Source organism: Mus musculus, chromosome 10, assembly GCF_000001635.26.
Source record: "Mus musculus strain C57BL/6J chromosome 10, GRCm38.p6 C57BL/6J".
Lineage (NCBI taxonomy): Eukaryota > Metazoa > Chordata > Mammalia > Rodentia > Muridae > Mus > Mus musculus.
In genome coordinates, this window is record NC_000076.6 from 11,324,841 (window position 1) to 11,336,811 (window position 11,971).

General features: G+C 40.1%; 1 non-coding gene across 1 annotated transcript; it reads right to left on the minus strand.

Annotated features, from left to right (window-relative positions):
• Positions 1-5,648: 5,648 nt before the first annotated feature.
• On the minus strand, positions 5,649-5,786 carry Gm25979. The gene has a single exon (XR_003949078.1). It is a non-coding gene; the product is annotated as a small nucleolar RNA SNORA70 (small nucleolar RNA).
• Between the last annotated feature and the right edge of the window lie 6,185 nt (positions 5,787-11,971).

Genomic DNA, 11,971 nt, shown 5'->3' on the forward strand with positions numbered 1-11,971 from the left:
AGAGAGCTGAGGAGAGAGCATCAATAACGAGAGAGCTGAGGAGGGCTGCAGGGCTGGAGCTGGGGCAGCAAAGATGGAATGGAGATTGTATGTAGTAAGTAATAACTCAGGAATATTGGAGGGGAGTGTGCTAGCTTCGTGGAGCTTAAGAAGTAAGCTGTCTAAGGCATATTAAAATATAAGGCTATGTGGGGTGTGTGTGTGTGTGTTTCATTCTGTCATTCTGTAACCCAGAAAATTGGGGCAGGTAGCCACTGCAGAGTTGATTAGAGAAGAGAGGAATTGGCAACTACAACAGGAACTCAGGAGTCTGCCTCTTGTAACCTGTAGTCTAAGTTCTTTCTTTGAACGTCTAGCCATAATACTAACTAAGTACATTAAATTGACTATTAAAGGCACTGATGTGTTGAAATGAAATTGTGTATTTACATATTTTGTGGAAACATTTCTAGTCACATTTATAGAATCATTTGCCACCACACCTCAAACATGTAAAATTAATTAAACTGTGAGGCTGTTAGATTCAGGTGTGTTAGTGGCCCTGAAGTGATTGTGTCAGAGTTGATGTTGATGTAGCTATGTTAGAATTCATGAACAGTTATCTGATAGTTAAACATTTTGAAATAAATTAACCATATTCTCAGAGGGAGAATAAATCATATTTTCTAATAAGAAAACATATTTGCCCTACAAAGGTATTTACTTTCTAAAAGCCATTTCATTTACTTAGCACCTAATACGTTTGGTAACTTTAGGAGATCATGGAGTGTGTGTTAGTCCTGTGAGAGACCAGATCTTGGGTTCAGACTCCACCGTTGAGAACCTGACCTAAGGTTGAACTTGAGTTAACTAACAGGTTGGTATCTAGCAAGTTTCCAGGTTACCCCACCAACAAGACCTGCAGGTAGCACCAGTTTCCAGGTTAACCTCCCCAGCCCCCCAACAAAACTTGAGTCTAGTACCAGTTTCCAGGTTATTCTCTAAGAAATCTGTAGCTCTAGGTGACAAGCCTGCTCCTGACACTTCGCTTCCTAACAACCATCAATCAGGAGGAAAACAGAAATGAAGTTTATGGTTTGGCTCCCAGCTCAGCCAGTTATGTTAAAGGCTACAGTAGCCCCCAGTTAGATGCTTGCCAGGCTAGAAACAACCCTTGCTTGCCATTTCCCATAAAACCTCGTCCTGATGAGAGTTCAGAGCTCCTTTACCAAGCCGTCCTGTGGGTCGGTAGAGAGCAGGCCTAAGTCAAGTTTGTAAATAAAGACCCTGTGTGATTGATTACACCGGAATTGGCTCCTGGCTGGTCTTTAAATAAAGACCCTGTGTGATTGCACCGGAATTGGCTCCTGGTTGGTCTTCTGGGCTTCACAAATGCCTCTTGGTGCACTTGCATGACTGATAATATGTGCCAGGTAAACTTGAGGGTGTATAGACACACATACTCCTGAAAGCAATGTGGCAATAGATTGTAACTGCTTACACTGTCAACTTTCTGTGACTATGAGACAGCACCACTGAGCTCATTTCTTTTGTTAACCTAGGGTATATGGAATGGCTTGCCCCTTGATTTTAATAAGGTTCATGTTCTTTTTTCACAATAAACACCCAACATACTTCGTTCTTTGTTTTCCTATTTACTTCTTTATAGAACTAGCATACTTATCTCCTTATTTATTGTCTACATTACGAATTTTGAAATAGGAAGCATATAAGCTAAAGTATATAATTAGTCTGAAAGGTGACTGAGAAAGACAAACATGTTTGCCATATAGTTATCTTAATATATCATTTATGAGATCTGGAATTCATTACTCTCAAATGATATGCCTGAGATGGTCCACCTCTTTGCTTTTGTTGATATTGACTTGTGGCTCAGGAGACAGCTTCCGTCCACCAGCAGGGGGAGCAGCCTTTTCTTTTCTTTCTTTCTTTCTTTCATTCTTTCTTTCTTTCTTTCTTTCTTTCTTTCTTTCTTTCTTTCTTTCTTTCTTTCTTTCTTTCTTTCTTTCTTGCCAACACTACAGGTTTTGGCTGCAAGTCCTCTGTGGTGGCACTTCAGACCCAAGCTTCGTAGGCTCTTCATGCTTCGGCCTATTCTGACCTGCAACAGACTATGAGTTATACTAGACATTACTCCATCATAAACAATTTAGTGTCATTAAAATGTAAAGACAGAATGTGTAGACACATTCAACTCTGTGTTTTTATATTCAGCATCTACGTTGAGCTCTGTGAGGGCAACAAACAGTCTTGGATGTATTTGTATGCTCCAAGTGACTTAACTCGAGGAAGTATTTCTCAAAAGCACTTGTAAATGAATTACTGTTCAAATAGATATATTTGGGAGAAGAATTTGAATAAATTAAAAATTATTTTTCCCAGCTACCACTACAAAGTGCAAATCAGTACCCTGTTGTAGGGGATATATAGAGAGAAAATTCTGCACTTGTAAATTCCAAGTACTTAGATTTATGGGCACTTTCCACTGAAAGTTGTAGACTAGGCAATCCTAATACTTGAGCAGGATTTAGGCAGGAGGATCCATGTGAGTTCGAGGCGAGCTCGGCTACATACCAGACTCTATCTTAATACAGTAGGGATTCAAACTCAAATAACCCAATAAGGCCAGATTTTAGTATAATTGGTATACTATACAAGCCATACATTTAAAAATAATTTTGTTACTATCTATTTTTGTGTGTGTGGGTGTTTTGCCTGCATGTATGTCTGGGCACCATTTGTATTCAGTGCCCATGGAAGCCAGAAGCAAGTGTCCGATCCTCTGGGACTGGAGTTACAGACAATTGTGAGTTACCATGTGGATGCTGGAAACTGAATCCAGTCCTCTGGACGAGCAGCCTGTGCCTTTTAACTACCGAGTCATCTCTCCACTGACCAAATTACCTAGCTAAAGTATAAAACCTGTGACCTTTTAGAATATTCAGTGTTGTATAACTGTCACTACAACTAATGTTGAAACATTTTGTCACCTCCCCAAAGAACCCTAAATTCTGTAATAGTTTTCCCCCATTCTCTCTATGCCTACATTCAGTTCATGGTAACACTTAGCTTGCTTCCTACCTCTGCAGACCTGCTTAGTCTGCACATTTCATACATATGGAATCATACTACCCATGGTGCTTTGTGCTTGTTACTTAGCATCATGTTTCCAGGTTCACTTGTGTTGTGACAAGTATCAATAGCTCACTGCTTTGATTCCATCCCATCCTATGATACAAAAGTTGGAGATCCTCTTAGTAGTTGATAAACAGTTGGGTTGTCTCAGGTTTGGATTATTCTGAGTGATGTTGCCATAACAATCTATGCAAAAGCTCTTGAGTGACATGTTTTCTCATCAAGGAAAGGAAGAGATGAGTTGTTTGGCAACTGTCTGTTTAACTTTCGGAGGAACTGTCAAATTTTCAGTATTTGATGTTCTCATGAACATTAGGTGAATTTTCCCAAAACTCCACACTCATGCGATATTTAAAAAATGCTACTGGCTAAAGGGGGCTGCAGAGTGGACGCCTCAAATAGAAGAATAAATAATAGCCTGGACTTAATTTCTGGAATAGAGTTTGAATAACAGAGACTGAAACATCAGGGAAGTCAAGCCCACCTGGCCTAGGATGGCTTTGAATTTGCTGTTTGCCCCCTGCCTCAGTCATCTCATTACTGGGATTTGCCCGGCTAAGAAGTATTTCATTCTTCAAACACTTTCCATGCCTTGATTTACCTTACTATCTATTATTAAGGCCAACCTCCAATGTTAATTATGTATGAAATTTTGTACCTATTTATCTGCTAAAGATGCAGGCACATTCTCCTGATAGAATAGATCAACTGAAAATGCAGTTTAATAGCCCAGGAGAAAGTTAATCAGCTTTTACACTGTGACCTAACAATTTTTCTCTTGGTTTATTTCAGTGTTTGTCAAATTCTCTCCAAGTAGTTCACCATCTGCCATTCTCTCATTTTATTTATATTAGAATTCTTTTGAAAAATAATACTTTCACCATGTCCCTATTAACCCTCAAATAAATATTTACTCTGAAATATGTGGTTGGTTCCTCTAATTAAATATGCACATGTTACCTCCCAGTCATAGCCAGGTTCTTTAGAGGAACAAAAACAATACTATGTGCATGTGTCTGTATACATATACACATTCTCAATGAGGGTCTATTACATTAGCTTACATGCTAGGGTCTCAGGCCAACAGTGGGCATACACACTGGAGAGGCTGAGCAGCTGTGTACTTCAGCACCAAGCCAGCACTGGAGGCCTGGAAGATACTTTGTCTCTGATATTCAGTGTATAGTGTGTATTAATCAGGGTTTTCTAGAGTCACAGAACTTATAGCAGGTCTCTATATCTATATATCAAGGGAATTTATTGTAATGACTTACTGCCTGCACTCCAACCCAACAATGGGCAGCTGTGAATGGGAAGTCCAAGAATCTAGTAGTTGCTCAGTCCCACAGAGTTAGATGTTTCAGATGGTCTTCTGTATAAGCTGGAATCCTGAAGAGGTAGGTTCTAACAGACGTGCTGGCAAGTAAGTGCAAGCAGGCAGAGAAGAAGAAAGCCTTCTTTCTTCCATTGCCTTTATGTAGGCCTCCAGCAGAAGGTATGGCCCAGATTACAGGCATGTACCACCGTGTCTGGACCTAACCTGTTCTTTACTTGGAACTTGCTCTGTCCCAGGGTGGCCTTGAACTCAGAGATCTGCTTGTCTCTGTCTCCTGGGATTAAAAGCATGTACTACCTTGCCTGGGCCTAAGCTTTTCATGAGCACTATGTCCAAAGATCCAGAGCACAGGTATACCCTCCATTTCTAGATTGTAGTTCATTCCAGATATAGTCAAAGTGACAGCTGGGAATAGTCACCATAGTGGAAGGTCGAAGAAGCTGGAGTCTGGTGACAGCAGAAGATGGAGCAGCAAAGGTAGGCACACTGCTTCAGGAAGAAACAGAAGCAAATAGGTAATGCTGCTCTTTCCTTAGGCCTCTTCATAGCTGAGTCTGGAGATACCTTGCCCTTTGAAGGGGAAACTTCCCCCATTGAAATTCTCCAATACCTCCTCTGGCTTCCATGGGGGCACCAGGCACATGCGCATATGCACATAAATACACACAATACGAGTTTCTAAAAACAATGGTTTCAAACTTACTTTCTATCTAGAACCAATCTCTTTCATGTCTAAAATACCCTTTTTTCATTCTAGATTTGATGTGAGATATATTGGTAAGTATGATTGGCAGGGTATATGGGATTCAGCACACAACGCCCCCAGGAGTGCAGGATCCACTGCTTGCCAGGAGACACTGACTAGGGATATATCTGACCCCACAAGCCGTCGGGATGAGCCACTTCTCAGTTACCACGTCTTCCTCCCCATTTAAATGTAGTGGAGCCCACTCACTTCTTGGAGATGTGGATTTTTTGCTTTGCAGGGATCTTGAGCATGGCTCTGGGTAGGGTCTCCACCACATTCTCCTTATTCTACAGCTTGGAGTGGATGGACAGGATGGCCTGGCCCGTGTGAATCCTGGCCACTGCTCTCTGGAGCTTCTCAGGGGCAGGCTGGACCTGTCTGAAACCCAGATTGGGGAAGCCTGGAGATCAGACACCAATATCCACCAGAGACTGTCTCCATGGATCTGCCTCATGGCCACCAGTACAAGCATCTGACTACATACACTACGCCCAGAGACTTGTTTGTGGCCATTACTAACCAGGACCCCAGTGAGGAAAGTAACGTGTTCAGCTAAACTTAAAATACTTTTTTATTCAGGTGGGGTGCATGTCTTTAATTTCTGCACTCAGGAGACAGAATGAGTTTGAGGGTAGCCTGATCTATATAGAGAGTTGAGACAAGGTTTCAAAAACTAAGACAAAAAAAAATCTTTGTTTATTCTTATTATAACACACAGTAGTTAGAAAAAAATAAGCTCAAATTGCTAAAAATAGTTTTTGCCAGGTTTGTCCCCATCCATGTTTCCACTACTCAAAAACAAAACAAAACAAAACAAACAAAAACAAAACGAAACCCTCTTTTCTCTTTCACCACTTTTTCTCTAAATATTTTCCAGTGCCCATAAGAACATCTCTTCCAGCTACCACTCAGTGTTTTAAAGAAAGACATTAGGTATCTGTCAGTCAATCTGTCAGTCAACCTACCACAGACTTAGAATCTTTTTATATTTGAAGGAAGCCTTAAACTTCAATGTCTAACTTGGCGCTCATTAAGTCCTGGCAGACTTCATTTCGGTCACTGCCTTAGCAAAGACCTTGCTGAGAAGGGGTTCTCCAGTGAGGGAGGAGGTGTGGTTTTACAATGATGAGGGTGGGAGGCAATGAGCAGGCAAATGTGGCATCATGTGTTTTGAAACGGTATATGCTTTACTGTAATTGTATAGTGGGTGTCTTAGTTAGGATTTTACTGCTGTGAAGAGATACCATGACCAAGGCAACTCCTATAATGGCAAACTTTACTTGGGGCTGGCTTATGGGTTCAGAGGTTCAGTCCATTATCATCGTGTCAGGAAGCACGGCAGCATCCAGGCAGGCATGGTGCAGGAGGAGCTGGTTAGTTCTACATCTTGTTCCAAAGTCAAACTGGAGAAGACTGGTTCCGGACACTAGAAGAAGAGTCTCAAAGCTGACTCCTAGAGTGACACACTTCCTCCAACAAGGCCACACCTCCTAATAGTGTCAAACATATTCAAACCACTATAGTGGGGATCTTCTTTTTGTTTTTGATTATGTGTATGCTTGTACAGAGGTACGTGCAGGTGAATCCGGCTGTCTGAGAGGCAAAAAGAGATGGTAAATCCTCCTTAGCTGAAGTTATAGGCAGTGCTGGGAACTGTACTCCGATCCTCAAAAGCAGTCTATGCTTTTAACTGATGCAGCATCTCTCCTGCCTCTTGAGGATAGCTTTCAAACTAATATTTTTATAGTAAAATGAGGAATGATAACATAAATGAGGAATATGGTATAAATAAGGCAAAGGAGTATGACAAAGATGCAGGTGATGGCATATGGGGGAAGGAAGGGCTCTTTGATGGAGAGGACACACAGTGGAATCACTGGAAAAATGCTATGAGGTTCTTGAGAAAAACCATAAATATAGCTTATATCCCTTCTGCTTTCCCACATTTCCAGAGGTGTTTTGACCAGCCTAACACACTGTTTTCAATCAAGAAGAAAAAATAGCTATAATTAACTCATGGACACTTCTAAGCTCTGTTCTAACTTCCACTGGGCTCTGCTCTTTAAGGCACAAAATCAGGAAAGTATGTGCACCACCTTTAACTTTTAAATGTGTTCTTTGCAGTAATAAACCGATACTGAAACTGGACCAGTGTTACTCGAATGTTTGACTCCTATCCGTGAGCATCTACATAGAATCATAAGGGAAGATTTACAGCTCTTTGCCTGATGAAAGACATAGTCAGAAACATAAATCACAACAGGACCAAGTAAAAGCTTTCTCAAGGGGACTTTGAAAGAATGCATATTTAAATTGGATCCTGAAACTCTTAGGTTTGAATTTATTACCCATTCTCCAAGAAATATTATAGTTATATATATGATGGCATTATAGAAATGGAATTCAATGACAGAAAAATTGGCTGGTCTTTTAAAAATGATTACCAGGATGAAGTTACTCCACAGAGCTCAGGTTTTGCTCTAAACTCAGCATATCATTGTTGCACTTAAATCCAACTGCAAATGGATTTAACAGGTAATATCTCTGAATAAATACTAATATTCTTTGAAATACAGAGGGAGATCTGACACAGAAAATTTAAGAAAGAAAAAACATCTGGGTATAATGCAGTTTAACTATTGGATGTATACTGAAGCAGAGTTTTCTAAATCTGTGTTTCTGGTGTTAACACAATAAATCCACAAACCAGAGCTTGGGAGGCTGGGGCAGAGGATCAGGAAGTTAAGGGGAACTTACACTGAGTTCAGTCCAGTCCGGCTATAAGAGATGCCCACATATAGGTGTGTAAGAGCATAAAACCTTGCTTTCCTATGATTTAAAGTCAAATCCCCCTAGGTACGAAAATAATTTGTACAGGCTTGTTGATAATTTTAAAATTTCCCCAGGGGTTTATCTGTCATTTTTAGGGATGAAATTGGTCATAGGAAATTACAAGACATTCATTTTCTGTTAAAAGATGAAAGAGAATAATATTTGAACATACTTGGAAGACTGGTGAGATTACGCGATGGATCAAAGTGCTTGCTGTCAAGTTTGATGACCTGACTTCAATCCCCAAGACCCATATGGTGGAAAGAGAGAATTGAGCCCTGATACACACACACACACACACACACACACACACACACACACACACACACACCTACCTGAAAAAAATACACACAGATTTAAACGCATTTGTTAGTAAAATCAATGCCTTTTAGCATGTGACTTTCCCCCCTGCTTCTTGTAGACTGAGCCCTTCTGTTTCCTTGCATCTAAAAATGGGGATAAGATTGTAGTTACCTTGTAGGAGTATTGAGAGTCAAATGAAATAATCTAAGAAGAAAATCCTTGTCTGACTCATAATAAGGTCTCAGTTGCTATTTCTATGGTTGATATAGTCAAATGATTGACAGTCAAAATTTGATTGAGGCCTTGACAGATGTTGCCTAATCCATAATTTGGTATTCTCTTTTTGACTTACTCTTTTCTTGTTATACAGTGTAACTAACCATCAAATTTTCACCCTGCTTAGATCCATGACTTAAAAAAAAATCACATATTTTGTTTAGTGGCTGAGAAGGGTGTTGCAGGATTTTCCTTGTCCAATTACATTAGGGCAGCAGGAAGCCTGTGAATGGACAGGGAAAAGGGAGGCGGAGCTAAGGGTTGCAGAGACAGCCTCTCAGGAGAGGGAAGGGAGAAAGAGAATGGAGGTGGGCTTGAACCATCATGGTTTGAAACAGCCTCAGGTAGCTATGCTATCCAAAGGTTAGAATAATTGGGATAAAGCTTGTATTATTATCAATTGGCTCTAAAATTATTGTATTGGCATCTTATAAATTGCGATTTTATTGATACATGTATCTGATTGATTAATTATAAGCTTTAAGAGTTTTGATTCTACCGGGTAAATGAGTGTTGTGTTGGCTGACCATGGGTGGATGGTCATTGCATGGCAGCAGGAGGAACTCGGGGGCACCCAGACCTCTGGAGAGTTGGCAGGCAGAGAGACTGCAGAGCTGAGATCACCCAGCTGGAACCCTGTGGCCTGCTGATGCTAGTGCTGGCTCTCTTTTAAAATTTTTCCTGAGACAGAAGGGTTTATCTTCCAATGGTTAAAACATCTAATCTCTTTGTGATGAAAAGGAAGAAAAAAGTAAAGTCCTTTGAACCATCATTGTTTTCTCTTTCTGCCAGTATTTCACTTATGAGTGAGCTGGGTTCACTCTGGAGGTCTGGCAGGAAAAATTCCATGTGAAAGCCCCATGGTACAGGCAGCACCACACACAAGAGTTAGAGCCTGCTTCCTGCAGAACTGAATCACTGAAATCTGAATTCCAAAAAAGACAGGTAGTCCTCTTTGCATAGCCAAATGACAATTGTCATAAATTCATTGTTTTTAATAGCTGAGCAGTACTCCATTGTGTAAATGTACCACATTTTCTGTATCCATTCCTCTGTTGAGGGGCATCTGGGTTCTTTCCAACTTCTGGCTATTATAAATAAAGCTGCTATGAACATAGTGGAGCATGTGTCCTTATTACAGGTTGGAACATCTTCTGGATATATGCCCAGGAGAGGTATTGCGGGATCCTCCGGGAGTACTATGTCCAATTTTCTGAGCACCCGCCAGACTGATTTCCAGAGTGGTTGTACAAGCTTGCAATCCCACCAACAATGGAGGAGTGTTTCTCTTTCTCCATATCCTCGACAGCATCTGCTGTCACCTTAATTTTTTAACTTAGTCATTCTGACTGGTGTGAGGTGGAATCTCAGGGTTGTTTTAATTTGCATTTCCCTGATGATTAAATGTTGAACATTTTGTCAGGTGCTTCTCAGCATTCAGTATTCCTCAGTTGAGATTTCTTTGTTTAGCTCTATAACCCATTTTTAATGGTGTTATTTGATTTTCTGGAGTCTAACTTCTTGAGTTCTTTGTATATATTGGAAATTAGTCCCCTATCTGATTTAGGATTGGTAAAGATCCTTTCCCAATCTGTTGGTGGTCTTTTGGCCTTATTGATAGTATCTTTTGCGTTACAGAAGCTTTGCAATTTTATGAGGTCCCATTTGTCAATTCTCAATTTTACAGCACAAGCCAATGCTGTTCTGTTCAGGAATTTTCCCCGTTCCCATATCTTTGAGGCTTTTCCCCACTTTCTCCTCTATAAGTTTTAGTGCCTCTGGTTTTAATGTGGAGTTCCTTGATCCACTTAGACTTGAGCTTTGTACAAGAAGATAAGAATGGATCAATTCCCATTCTTCTACATGATGACCACCAGTTGAGCCAGCACCATTTGTTGAAAATGCTGTCTTTTTTCCACTGGATGGCTTTTGCTCCTTTGTCAAAGATCAAGTGACCATAAGTGTGTGGGTTCATTTCTGGGTCTTCAATTCTATTCCATTGATCTACCTGTATGTCACTGTACCCGTACTATGCAGTTTTTAATCACAAGTGCTCTGTAGTACAGCTTGATGTCAGGCATGGTGATTCCATCAGAGGTTCTTTTATTGTTGAGAATAGTTTTTGCTATCCTAGGTTTTTTATTATTCCAGATGAATTTGCAAATTGCCCTTTCTAAGTAAGTAAGAATTAAGTTGGAATTTTGATGGGGATTGCATTGAATCTGTAGACTGCTTTCGGCAGGATAGCCATTTTTACTATATTGATCCTGCCAATCCATGAGCATGGGAGATCTTTCCATTTTCTGAGATCTTCAGTTTCTTTCTTCAGAGACTAGAAGTTCTTCTCATACAGATCTTTCACTTCCTTATTTAGAGTCACACCAAGGTATTTTTATATTATTTGTGACTATTGTGAAGGGTGTTGTTTTCCTAATTTCTTTCTCAGCCTGTTTATCCTTTGTGTAGAGAAAGGCCACTGATTTGTTTGAGTTAATTTTATATCCAGTTACTGCACTGAAGCTGTTTATCAGGTTTAGGAGTTTTCTGATGGAATTTTTAGGGTCACTTATATATACTATCATATCATCTGCAAATAGTGATATTTTGACTTCTTCCTTTCCAACTTGTATCCCCTTGACCTCCTTTTGCTGTCTCATTGTTTTAGCCAGGACTTCAAGTACTATATTGAATAGGTAGGGAGAAAGTGGACAGCCTCGTCTAGTGCCTGATTTTAGTGGGATTGCTTCAAGTTTCTCTCCATTTACTTTGATGTTGGCTACTGGTTTGCTGTAGATTGCTCTTATTATGTTTAGGTATGGGCCTTGGATTCCTGATCTTTCCAAGACTTTTATTATGTATGGGTGTTGCATTTTGTCAAATGCTTTCTCAGCATTTAACAAGATGATCATGTGGTTTTTTTTCCCCTTTGAGTTTGTTTATAAAGTGTATTAGGTTGATGGATTTTTGTATATTAAACCTTCCCTGCTTCTCTGAAATGAAGCTCACTTGGTCATGATGGATGATCGTTTTGATGTATTCTTGAATTCTGTTTGTGAGAATTTTGTTGAGTACTTTTGCATCGCTATTCATAAGGGAAATTGGTCTGAAGTTCTCTGTCTTTGTTGGGTCTTTATGTGGTTTAGGTATCAGAGTACTTGTGGCTTAATAGAACGAATTGGGTAGAGTACCTTCTGTTTCTATGTTGTGGAATAGTTTGAGGAGAATTTGAATTAAGCCTTCTTTGAAGGTCTGATAGAACTCTGCACTAAACCCATCTGGTCCTGGGCTTTTTTTGGTTGGGAGACTATTAATGACTGCTTCTATTTCTTTAGGGGATATGG